The sequence below is a fragment of the Arachis hypogaea genome, chromosome 18 (genome assembly GCF_003086295.3).
Source record: "Arachis hypogaea cultivar Tifrunner chromosome 18, arahy.Tifrunner.gnm2.J5K5, whole genome shotgun sequence".
NCBI lineage: Eukaryota > Viridiplantae > Streptophyta > Magnoliopsida > Fabales > Fabaceae > Arachis > Arachis hypogaea.
The window spans coordinates 102,189,911-102,204,407 of NC_092053.1; positions in this window are offsets into that span (position 1 = coordinate 102,189,911).

The following is a 14,497-nucleotide window of genomic DNA, read 5'->3' on the forward strand; positions in this document are numbered from 1 at the left end:
GATTTTGTTTTACTAAAGTTTGAATTTGAATTTTAGGTTTTGTTTTAGGTTCAGTATAAAAGGCTCCTAAAAAAATTTGACGGGGATATTTTTGGCCGTTTTTTCATACTTTGTTGGTGATTTTGAAGCTCAGCATAAATCACTAATCTCCTTGGTTAAGGTTAGGAGTTCTGCTGATTCTAATGGATTAATGTTATAACTTTTCTACTTTTGATTAATGCATTGATATTTTCTCAAGTAAGAATTTTTCGTTCTTCATCACAAAGGTTTGAATCTATTGGGAAATAGTTCTAATTATCATACTAGAAAACTTAGTTTTTGGAATTAAACTTGAAATTCCTTCTCACAATTCTTTAAGTTTTGAAACTAGATTTGACAAGTGACATCGAATCAACTAGGGTTAACTCTTGTGAATTGTGTGGTTTCTAAATCAGTGAACATACTTCACCTCTTTTCATAATCAATTAATCAAGAAATTGGTGGTTTATTAAGTTAAGAAAAATTGAATTACCAAGGAATTATAATTTGATTACCAATGATTTGCCATAGATACATCTTGCATGATTAAAGTAGAGAGTAAAAAGCATTCTTTCTGAAGTTCAACATCTCTGAAACCTTAACTCTTTTAATCATATTGCTCTCTCAACCATTTACTGTTTGTCTTAAAATTCACTATTTTTATGCTAAGAAATTCTAAAACCCTAAATTCTTATTGTCTGACTAGATTAATCAATTGACCAATGCTTGTTTAGTCCATTAATCCTTGTGGAAATGATAACCCACTCCATGGTATTACTTGATACGACTCGGTGCACTTGCCGATAGTAGTTTGCGAAAATCTGCATCATAACTCCTATGTCACATTGGAGAGCTATACTTTATATTAATTTTTTTAACATCAAAAATTCTGATAATGATTCTTTAGATGCTAATGAGTCAAATAATGATTTTTAATAATTTTTAGTGTTGGAGATAAGTGTGTATGTCCAACAAAATACTATTGTGAATTATTATTATTATTATTTCTTTTTATAAGAATAAACTTTTATAATTTATGATAGTGTCCTTAATTAAAATTAGAAACGAATAATTACGATAGGGATCGTAATAATGAGATATACGTTCTTTTTTAGTACTTTTAATTTAAATTGTTCTTAATCGTAGAATCACTAAAAATGGGACATTAGTGATTCGGATAGATTAATATATATATAATAGTCTTCATTGGATGAAGATTAATAGATCTCATTTATTAAATTATATATATAAATGGTATATATAGAGATATAACCATTGAACTGACTCACTCTAAGAATTCCTAATGGTTATAGTTACCGTATATTTGTCAATAGGATATTCTTATGATGAACATAATATTAGAATTTTCCTTTGACCTGCGACTATCATAGTAATTGACAATGTATTTGTTATACTTTGATTCCGAACACCTAACACCCTACGGTGTTAGTTGAATGGACATTGGGTATGATTTAAATACTTGTAGAATTAATGATTAGTCAAAATGGAATCCATCAACTATGGTAATGAGTTTGAGCTCTACGATTATAATGAATGGAATAAACAATGCCTTGGCCAAGGGGTTTGAATGAATTAAGAAATGAGTTTTTTAAGTCATTCATAATTCATTATAATAATGGTAACAAGTTAGAGTTTGACAATTAAACCGTACTCTAAAAGTTAGCCAAGAGCTGAAAAGATGGAAGGAGTTGTATTTTTTGTTCATCTTGGGTTCTTAGTAAAAATATTATTACTTCATACTATCGGGTCGTCAAGGAGCGTTGCTAGACGCCAACCTTGATTAGTAAATTTAGTATGACTAATTTACTACCCGCTTAGTATTGAACCTATGGGGTCACACACTAACGAGTGTTCTAATCCTTGGTAAATAATTATTTAATTATTATTTTGATTAGATCAAATAAATAATTATATTAATTCAAATGGAATATTATTATATTCTTTGCTAGCACCATGAATATAATAATATGATAATTGAGAATATTAAATAATTAATTATTTATTCTATGATGAGTTTTAAATATGGATAAGATCCCAACTGATTCTGTTTCAAATTAAATTGTAATTTGATTCACAAATCAGTCACCAATCTCATACTATATATATGTGTATATGATAAAAGAAAGAACACACAAGTTTTTTCTTTGACCTCCACTATTCCAATTCTTAGTGAAGAATTGCTGGTGCAAGGAGTTGCAAGAAATTTCTCAGTTAAATCCATTGGTCAAGGAGTTGACAACAAGGATCAGTCTCGGTGTGGATACACATAGTACCTTCGTACTATCGAAGGAGAAAGTTTTCATTCACTAGGGTACTCAGGTATTGGCATCTAACCCATCTTATTTCAATAAAGTTTTAAGCACAAAATAGATCAATAGGATTACTTTATTACTTCCGCTGCGTGTTATGAACACTTGTAATCCTACAGTGGTATCAGAGCCATGACCCTTTTGTGTTTAAAATTTTATTGCAAAAATTTACAGAATTAATAGGATTAATTTAAATTTTGTTATTATAGTGAATGTGATTCCTGATAATGGCATGGGATGCTATTATTAAAATTATAAATTTATATGGGATTATATGTATGTTAGGAACATACTGTTATTATTATTTTTTATTTATTTATGAAATAAAACTGAAAGGAAAAAAAAAAGATAAATAAATTTTATATTTTGTTTACGAGGAGTTACCTGACAACCAGGAGATTCGTACTCAATGATAAAATTTATATATATGTATTTGATACATGGAATGAATTAATTTTTACTTGAACCTAGACAATCTAGGGGTATAAAATATAATTCAATTAAATAATAACCTGACAACCAGGTAATTATTTGGGATTAAAATTGTATGTGATACATTTAATCATCTGTTTAAAAATGTATGAGTAATGACTTGACAACCAAGATACTCATTCATAATTTTAAATATTTTTTAACACTTAATTTAAGAAATAAAGATTTCTTAATTTTCTATAATAATAATTATTGTAGAAAGTGTTATTTGTATGTGTGAATACGTACTTATATTTATTTTTTCCTTTTAGATTCATGAATAATATGTCTACTCTATCACTGCGTGGCATACTTGAAAATAACAAATTGGCTGGAGCCAATTATGATGATTGGTATCGCAATTTGAGAATTGTTCTCATGCATGAAAGGCTAATTGATATAATCGATAAGCCTGCTGTAACGGCCCCAGTTCCTAAAGAGGATGGAAGTATTGATAATGAAGCAACCAAGGCTTATGAGAAGTACTTGGAAAATTGTCTTACTGCCAAATGCATCATTCTGGCATCCATGGGTTCTGATCTTCAAAGGCAACATCAGGATATGGATCCACCAACTATTGTTGAACATCTTAAGAAGATGTATGGTGCACAAAGTAAGACGGCCCGATATCAATTGTCCAAAACTTTGTTTAGATCTACACTTGATGTGGACTCTCCTGTTGGACCCCATGTTCTTAAGATGATTGATCTTATTGAACAACTTGAGAAGTTGGGATGCAAATTGGGCAAAGAACTTTCACAAGATTTGATCTTGCAATCTCTTCCAGAAACCTTATCACAATTCATTGTTAGCTTTAATATGATTAAAATAAGCTGTGATCTTCATGAAATGCTCAACATGCTAATTGATTATGAGAATCAAATTGCATCTGAGAAAAAGAAAGGAGTTGCTATGGTAGTTGACAACTCTTCTAAGAAGAAAGGAAAGTGGAAAGCAAGAGGAAATGGAAAGAATAATTTTAAAAGAGAACCCATGGCACCTAAAGGTGGTGTGACCAAACCCAAGGGCAAACAAGAAAAGGCTGACAAAAATGATGCTGAATGCTTTTATTGTAAAGGCAAAGGTCATTGGAAAAGAAATTGCAAGGAGTACCTTGCTTCTTTGAAAACCAAAGAGGAAGGTAAGACACGCTTGAAAACAGTTTTCATGATTTCTTTAGCTACTATTAATTCTTCTATATGGGTATTAGATACCGGAAGTGCTCATAATATTTGCAATTCGTTGCAGGGACTACGAGTAAGTAGATGGCTGAAGAAGGGAGAAACTTACCTTCAAGTCGAGAATAGAGCAAATGTTGCTGCTGTAGCTATAGGATCTATTTCTTTAGCAATGCCTACGGGCAAGACATTAATATTGGAAAATTGTCATTATGTTCCTAATTTTGTTGCAAATGTTATTTCTGTTTCTATGTTGGACAAACGTGGTTTTTATTTTAATATTAAAAATGGCATTTGTTCTACTTATTATGGTGATGACTTATACGTAAATGGCTATCTCCAATATGGCATTTATATTCTTCCCGATTTAAATGGTAATTCTGTCATGCATGTTTCTACTCTCAAAAGAGAGAGGAATAATCAAGTAAATGAATCATATCTTTGGCATTGTAGACTTGGTCATATAGGGGAAAAAAGGATTTCTAAGTTACATAAAGAAGGTTACCTTAACAAATATGATTATGAATCATATGTAACTTGTGAATCCTGTCTCAAAGTAAAAATGACCAAAACTCCATTTATGGGACATGGAGAAAGGGCTACAGAATTATTGGGACTAATACATACAGATGTTTGTGGACCAATGAAAATTCAAGCCAAAGGAGGATATTCCTATTTTATCACTTTCACTGATGATATGTCTAGATATGGCTTTGTGTATCTTATGAAACACAAATCTGAGTCATTTGAAATGTTCAAAATTTTTCGCAGTGAAGTTGAAAATCAAACAGGTAAAAGCATTAAAGTGCTTAGATCTGATAGAGGAAGAGAATATCTAAATGATAATTTTCTTGAGTACTTAAAGAAAAATGGGATTCCTTCTCAATGGACACCTCCTGGTACTCCACAACACAATGGTGTTTCAGAGAGGAGGAATCGAACTTTATTAGATATGGTTCGATCCATGATGGGTTTTACTGATCTTCCATTGAATTTATGGGGCTATGCTTTAGAAACAGCAGCATATCTGCTAAATAAAGTACCCACTAAAGCAGTTTCTTCAACACCATATGAAATATGGAAAGGACGAAAACCAAATCTTAAGCACATTAGAGTTTGGGGATGTCCAGCATATGTTAAGAAATTGCAAAGTAATAAACTTGATGCTAGGTCCGATAAATGTAGATTTATTGGTTACCCTAAAGAAACAATGGGTTATTATTTCTATCACCCTTCTGATCACAAAGTGTTTGTGGCAAGAGGTGGAACCTTTTTAGAAAAGAAATTTCTTTCCGAAGGAAGACAAGGTGAAGAAATAGAACTTGATGAATTTCAAGAAACCAATAAAATAGTACAAGCTCAAGAACATGAAATTCAAGTTGAGCAACCAACTTTGGATGTACTCAAACTAACACCAAATTTATCATCTTCAAGAGTTGAGGATAACGAACCAATAGTAGTTCAAAGAGAGATTAATGAACCAATCCTTGAACTACCTTTGGTACAAGAACTACCTCTTCGACGGTCCACAAGAGAACATCGTCCACCACTAAGGCTAAACCTAATGGTGCAAGATGATGTAGAAAATGAGATCGATTATGATGATAATGATCCTAAGACTTATGAAGAGGCAATGCAAAGTTCTGAAAGTCTAAAATGGCAGAGTGCCATGGAATCCAAAATAGAGTCTATGAGGATCAACAATGTTTGGACTTTGGTTGAACCCTCAAAAGACATAAAACCTATTGGTTGTAAATGGGTTTACAAGAAAAAGATTGGAGCAGATGGTAAGGTAGAGACCTATAAAGCCCGTCTAGTTGCCAAGGGATACCGTCAAAAGGAGGGAATAGATTATGAAGAAACATTTTCTCCTGTGGCAATGCTCAAATCTATTCGGATTCTACTTGCTATAGCAGCTTACTATGATTATGAAATATGGCAAATGGATGTGAAAACAGCTTTTCTCAATGGAGAACTCAAAGAGGAAGTGTACATGACACAACCTGAAGGTTTCACACTTCAGTCTGATCATAGTAAAATTTGTAAGCTGCAACGCGCCATTTATGGGCTAAAGCAAGCTTCTAGAAGTTGGAACATTTGCTTTAATAAGACAATCAAAAAGTTCGATTTTATCCGGTGTGAAGAGGATCCTTACATATACAAAAAATTTAGTGGGAGTACAGTCATTTTCTTAGTACTCTATGTTGATGACATATTACTAATAGGAAATGATGTACCAGCATTGCAAAATACCAAAACTTGGCTATCTCAACAATTCTCCATAAAAGATTTGGGAGAAGCAGCCTATATTCTAGGAATAAAGATCTATAGAGATAGATCTAAAAGGTTGCTCGGACTCTCACAATCTATGTACATTAATACCATATTGAAAATGTATAACATGGAAAACTCCAAAAAGGGCTATTTACCAATAGGCACTGGAATTACTCTCAGTAGAAAGGATTGTCCTAAAACTTCTGAAGAGAGAGTACGCATGAGTAGAATACCATATGCTAGTGCAGTGGGAGCTATCATGTATACCATGACATGTACACGTCCTGATGTCGCATATGCGCTAGGAGTAGCCAGTCGATATCAGGCAAATCCAGGTGAGGAACATTGGAAGGTGGTTAAATCCATTCTTAAATATTTAAGAAGAACCAAAGACCAATTCCTCATCTATGGAGATTCTGAACTTATACCAAAAGGGTTCACTGACGCAAGTTTTGCCTCAGACAAAGATGATAGCAAATCTACTTCAGGTTATATTTTCACCTTAAACGGTGGTGCAGTGAGTTGGAAAAGTTCCAAACAAGCTACTGTAGCTGATTCAACAACTGAAGCTGAGTACATAGCAGCAAGTGAGGCAGCTAAAGAAGCTGTGTGGATGAAGAAGTTCATAAACGAGCTTGATGTGGTGCCTTCAATTAAAGAACCACTTCCATTACTGTGTGACAATAATGGAGCCATTGCACAAGCAAAAGAGCCAAGATCACATCAAAAATCTAAGCATATCTTGAGAAGGTATCATTTGATAAGAGAGATCGTTGAACGTGGAGACGTTGAAATTCAAAAGGTTGCTGGGAAGGATAATGCAGCAGACCCATTCACTAAGGCACTTGGATCAAAAGAGTTTGATAAGCACATGTGGGAATTGGGATTGAAATATATGACTGATTGGCTCTAGTGTAAGTTGGAGATTTTGTTGGAAATACATGTATGCCCTAGATCCAATCTGTCATTGGCTCTAGTGCAAGTGGGAGATTGTTGGAGATAAATGTGTATGTCCAACAAAATACTATTGTGAATTATTATTATTATTATTTCTTTTTATAAGAATAAACTTTTATAATTTATGATAGTGTCCTTAATTAAAATTAGAAACGAATAATTACGATAGGGATCGTAATAATGAGATATACGTTCTTTTTTAGTACTTTTAATTTAAATTGTTCTTAATCGTAGAATCACTAAAAATGGGACATTAGTGATTCGGATAGATTAATATATATATAATAGTCTTCATTGGATGAAGATTAATAGATCTCATTTATTAAATTATATATATAAATGGTATATATAGAGATATAACCATTGAACTGACTCACTCTAAGAATTCCTAATGGTTATAGTTACCGTATATTTGTCAATAGGATATTCTTATGATGAACATAATATTAGAATTTTCCTTTGACCTGCGACTATCATAATAATTGACAATGTATTTGTTATACTTTGATTCCGGACACCTAACACCCTACGGTGTTAGTTGAATAGACATTGGGTATGATTTAAATACTTGTAGAATTAATGATTAGTCAAAATGGAATCCATCAACTATGGTAATGAGTTTGAGCTCTACGATTATAATGAATGGAATAAACAATGCCTTGGCCAAGGGGTTTGAATGAATTAAGAAATGAGTTTCTTAAGTCATTCATAATTCATTATAATAATGGTAACAAGTTAGAGTTTGACAATTAAACCGTACTCTAAAAGTTAGCCAAGAGCTGAAAAGATGGAAGGAGTTGTATTTTTTGTTCATCTTGGGTTCTTAGTAAAAATATTATTACTTCATACTATCGGGTCGTCAAGGAGCGTTGCTAGACGCCAACCTTGATTAGTAAATTTAGTATGACTAATTTACTACCCGCTTAGTATTGAACCTATGGGGTCACACACTAACGAGTGTTCTAATCCTTGGTAAATAATCATTTAATTATTATTTTGATTAGATCAAATAAATAATTCTATTAATTCAAATGGAATATTATTATATTCTTTGCTAGCACCATGAATATAATAATATGATAATTGAGAATATTAAATAATTAATTATTTATTCTATGATGAGTTTTAAATATGGATAAGATCCCAACTGATTTTGTTTCAAATTAAATTGTAATTTGATTCACAAATCAGTCACCAATCTCATACTATATATATGTGTATATGATAAAAGAAAGAACACACAAGTTTTTTCTTTGACCTCCACATACACAAATATTCCAATTCTTAGTGAAGAATTGCTGGTGCAAGGAGTTGCAAGAAATTTCTCAGTTAAATCCATTGGTCAAGGAGTTGACAACAAGGATCAGTCTCAGTGTGGATACACATAGTACCTTCGTACTTTCGAAGGAGAAAGTTTTCATTCACTAGGGTACTCAGGTATTGGTATCTAACCCATCTTATTTCAATAAAGTTTTAAGCACAAAATAGATCAATAGGATTACTTTATTACTTCCGCTGCGTGTTATGAACACTTGTAATCCTACATTTAGAAATCGTTATTGTTCCGTTTTAAATTTGTAAGTTTATGAAAATGTAGATTTTCTGAAATTTGAACTAAAATACAAAAGTTACTATTCTTATTTGTTTTAATTTTTTATATTTTATTTGAATCCAAATAGAAGTATTTTCTTATTGACATTTATGTTTTAAAGTTAATACAGAATAAATAAACAATTAACTATATATATGTCAGTAAGTTGTATAAGTAATAGTCGAATCGATTTGATTCGATTTACTATATATATGTTGCAGAAGTAGATTTGATTTACTACTATTCTAGCTAAATCGAATTCAATTAATTCGATATTGAATTCGATTTACATAGAGTTAGTGTAAAAATCGAGTCAATTAGCTTTAATTTACATAAAATATGTGCAAAAATTGGACATGTATGTAATTTTTTTTGTTTTAGGATATTGCTGTAATATTAAAGTGTATTTGAATTATTTTTGTGAATTATCCTAATTTCATAAGATAGGAAAGTTTAAAAATTATAATAAAAATATAATGCGGGTTAAAATTTGTAAAAAAAAAATTGTACTGTTTGTAATTATTTTTAAGGTTTAATTATTCTACTAGTCCCTATAGTTTCGTAAAATTTTTAATTAGGTTCTTATACTTTTTTTCTTTTAATTGAGTCCTTGCACTAATTTTTTTTAATTGGGTCTCTACACTTTTTTTTTTATTTAGGTCCTTATACCCATTCTTTTTTTTAGTTGGGTCCCTATAAAATTAAGCCAATTACTACTATGAGGGACTTAATTGAAAAAAAAATTTGGTGCAGGGACCCAATTAAAAAGAAAAAAAGTATAGGGACCTAATTAAAAATTTCACGAAACTATAGGGACCAACAGAATAATTAAAACTATTTTCAATAAGGTTACTTAAAAAGCGTGAATGTTACAATACTTCTATAATGTTTGAAATTTTGAAACTCCTTTATATTATTAATATTATAATATACATTGGTACAGTATTTTAGAATGTTACATTAAAGGAGCTTTTAATGTATATTGATAAAATCATTAAACAATTAATGCATTATTCTTGTAAAACTACAAACATATTAATTATAACCTTTAAAATATATTTTCAATAAAATGACAATTATGATTATTATTGAGATTTTTTTAATGACTTACTATTAAGAATTTAACATGTTCTATTGATATATAAATTATTAAAATTATTAAATTCGTTTATAAATTCTAATTAATTAATAATTTTAAATTTTATTTATTTTAATTATTTATTTGATATTATAATTTATCTCATAAAACTTGTTTTATATGCTATTTTTTTCATCTATAGCATCATAATTTAAAAAATTAACTATATTATAACATACCATTTAATTAGGATATAATAAATATATATTAGGAACATAATTAATATTTTTTAAAGTATTATTTTACATTAATTTGTTAAAAGATAATTAAAAAATATATTGAAAATAAATTTAGATGCATTGAGGTATTGAATAATTTTTTTTAAGATTTTATTGGAGATGTTTATTTTAGGTTATTAGTTGAATTTAATTTTAGATTTTTATAGTTAAAACTAATTTAAAAATAATTTTAAGTAAGTAGTCACAAATTAAAGACTAGAATAGTGTTACATTATCGTCAAATTCGTAACTAGAGTTGTTGCTTTTAATGTTTAATTCATAAAGTTAACGTGTAATCGGATTGGTTTGGGTTGAGTTTAAAAGAAATTGAGAACTGAACTGATTAAATTTGATCGCCTTGAAATAGATCGGGTATATATGTTTTTATGACTAAACCCGGACCGATAATATCAGTTTGCATTGATTTGAATACCGAAGAATTAGAATTAGATTTCTAAAAACAAGAAAAAAAAAGAAAAAATTAATTAATCTAATTTTATTCATATAAAAATTAATTATAAAATTTTAATTAATTTAAAATTATAAATAAATATAATTAAATTTAATTTGATAAAAATAAACGTAATCGTATTATTATACTTATATGATTAATTATGTTTATCGGTTTTAAAAAATTAACTATTTAAAATCGTTAATTTTAAATTAAAAAAATGTATTCGTCTATATTTAATAAACGTTCTTGTATTATTTTGTTTTAAAAGGAGACTGCAGCCACTATAATCTTTTAAGTGTCTCAACAAAAATTTCAGAGCATAATCGGAGAATAATTCTAAATAATTAAAAGTGATATCGAATTCAAGTAAAAAAAATATATAGATAATTATAAGCTAGCATAAATTGTGGCTTAATTTTAATTTTTCATCATTAAAGAAAAATGGGAGATAATTGAATAACAAGTTTTATTTATGTGAAATAATAGAATAACAAGCTTTAAAAAATATATTTTAGTGTTGTTTGATGTGTTTATTTATAGTCTAATTTTTAGAGCTTTATCCAAAGATATTTTGGTTATTAAACCGACCTATAATTTTATCATTGTCAACTGATTTAGCAACTCACTGTTTCATAACCTAATATTTTTTTTTTCGATTGCTAAATCGGCAGCTAACTTAATTATTAACAACTAACTGGTTAATGATCGATTAGCAAACAAAAGTTTTTATCCTAACTTTTATGTTGGTTGCTCAGTCAATCTCCAAAGTTGCCATTAATAACTTATTTAGTTACTAAAACTTTTCTAATCATCCCTGTTGAGTTTGAAAAACTTATACGATGATCAAACATTAGGAAATTATTAAAATTATTATTAAGTATTTTTATTTAATAATTTTCAATAGGTTGTTTGATGATTTTTGTTCAAGTGTGCAGAAAGCAACTTAGTTTTCAATAAAGGGCTAAAGTTGATAAACCACTATTTTATGGTCTATTTTATATTGAATTGAATGGATTCTGTCAATTATTCTCCCACTTATTCATGTAAATTGCATGCTTTTAAGTTTCCTTCCTAATTTTGTGCTATGATTGAAAATATGATTCTTTAGCCTTAAAATTGCTAATTTGTAATCTTCTCTTATTATCATTCGATGCCGTGATATGTGTTAAGTGTTTTCAGGTTTTATAAGGCAAGAATAGCTTAAAGGATAGAAGGGAAGTATGCCAAAGTGGAAGGAACACAAGAAATTGAGGATTTGAGAAGCTGGAGCCGACGCGCACGCATGGACTACGCGCACGCGTGACTGGTGCAGCAGACAAATGACGTGCACGCGTAGATGACGCGTACGCGTGGCCAATTCAATATCCATCGACGCGTACACGTGGCTGACGTTTACGCGTGACAAGCGTCACGTGCCTCAGTTACGAGAAAACGGTGGGGCGATTTCTAGGCTGCTTTTGACCCAGTTCCAAGCCCGAAAATGAGGACAAGAGGCTACAGAGTGAAGCTGGAAGAATCATAGAATTCACTTTTCATTATTCACATTAGTTAAGTTTTAGATGTAGGTTTCTAGAGAGAGAGGCTCTCTCCTCTCTCTAGGTTTTAGGGTTTTTAGTCTTATTTCTTCTTAACTTCAGAATTTTATCTTGCTTTAATTTAGTTCTCTTCTATTTTTTATTGTTCTAGTACCTTAGTTATCTTCTCTTGTTGATTCCTTTATTTTTCCAATTTAGTTTGTGAACTCTTTTTGTTAGATTCAATTTCCTTTTAATGCAATTTGAGGTATTTCATGTTTATTGTTTCTTTCTTTAATTGTAGTTATTGATTCCTTGCATTTGTTAGTCTTATATTTTACATTCTCTTATTAATTTTCTATACTTTTATTTTGTGTCTTCCAAGTGTTTGATAAAATGTTTGGTTGGATTTTATAATAGATTTTTATGTTCTTGACTTGGATTGATTAATTAGAGACCCTTGAGTTATCAAAAACTCTTTTGTTGATTGGTGATTGAAAGTTTCTAGTTGACTTGAGTCTCACTAAATCTAGTCTTTGATTAGAACTTGTGAACTTAAGTCGATTTTGCTCGCTTGACTTTCCTTCATTTTCTAGAGGATTACTAAGTGAAGGCAATTTATATTTACCATCACAATTGACGACGATAATGAGGATAGGATTTCTAATTCTCTTTTCTTGCTAAGATCTTTCTTAATTATTAGTTTATTTTTCTCGCAATTTATATTTTTTTGTTTCTTATTTCAAAACCCCAAAAAGAAGTACATAATAACCAATAATAAACATACTTTCCTATAATTCCTTGAGAGACGACCCGAAGTTTGAATACTTCGGTTTATTTTTACTGGGGTTTGTACTTGTGATAACCTAATTAAACGTTGATTTAGGTTTAATTGTCAGTTTAGATCTAAACTTGCAACAAAGTTATTTTGAGAAATTGTTTATCGATATATTTCTTCCGTCATTACAACAAGCCCAATTTGATCAATGAACAAATTTAGCCCTGTATCATATTAATTCAAAAATTGTGGCTGAACATTAAAAGAAAGAAAATTAAATTGGTCCAAAATCATGAGAAGCCCATACGGTGGTCACAAGAAAAATCACTTCACAAGTTTTTTCTTGGTTACTAGAACCCAAATCTCAACTCAATTAACTTCATTCCTTGGTAACCAAAAGTCTTACACGTTACTTTATGTCTTAGGTAATGGAAGTAGAAATTCAATTTGGTTTAATTCTATTTAATACTTCCTTCGAAAGTTTTCTCTCCCTTCTCTTTCCTCTCTCTTGCTTTCGGTCACTTCAATCTATGAGATCACTTCAATCTATGAGAGAAGAAGATAAAAGAAATAAGAAGTTACAGAAAAGCCTATGAAGAAGAAAGGCTAAGAAAGATATTTGCTATAGAAGGAAATATTTAAAGAAAGGCTTCAAGATTTTGTTACCAAGAAAGGAAGAGATCGGCTTCGAGCAGGAAACAAATCTATCTTGGTAAAAAGTTCATTTCTATTTTTGTACATCAAAGTAGAAGATAGCCTCTGAATCTCTGGTAGAGAAGAAGCAAAAATAGAAAGTTTGAAGCTGTCCAGAGTCAGAAGTCCATCAACGACCAAAATCCATTCTTGGGGCCAAAGTCAAGATCAATGGCCAAGATGGAAGAAGCTTGAAAAAAAGGGTGAGAGTGATGAGGTAAGCTTGCACGCATTAGCCTCGGTTTTCTCAACCTCTTCTGATGAAGCCGCTGTTACTCTTTGGTAGGAGAAGATGTTGTTGAGTTAGGATTTCAACTTTGGAAGCTTCCCCTTCTATATTAAGGGTGAACGACCAAAGGTTGAGATCAAGGAGAGAAAGTGAAAAAGTACAGAGTTCTCATAGCTACCCAGAAGCTACATGAGTTCTTTTCTTTCAATGATGTTCATTTTGTTTTCTTTTTCTTAGTTTTGTCTGTCTGAGTCTCATGGTGAAAAAGGCAAATATGGTGAGGTTTGTAAGAAAAAATCAGTGAGAGAAAAAAGGCAGTGATCAAAATTAGAGAAAAAGCCATAGATGTCTCAGAGTTTCTTTGTACATCTTTCTGTTATGATTCATGATCCTGTGGGAATTTTCTTGCAATTTTGGTTAGTACTTTGCAGTTGAAAATATAGTGAAATTGGTAGGAAGAAATTGGTGTTTGTAATGTTGTGAAAATATAGTGAAATTCCATCATTGTTGTGATGGAGACTGGATGTAGGCTACATTGCACCTAGTAGTTGAACCAGGATACATCTGGTGTTATTTCTTCTTCCCTACTCCTTTTTCTATTTCTGTTTATTAGGAGACAAAAACAAAAGTGTCTCTCAACTTGACACGAGACAA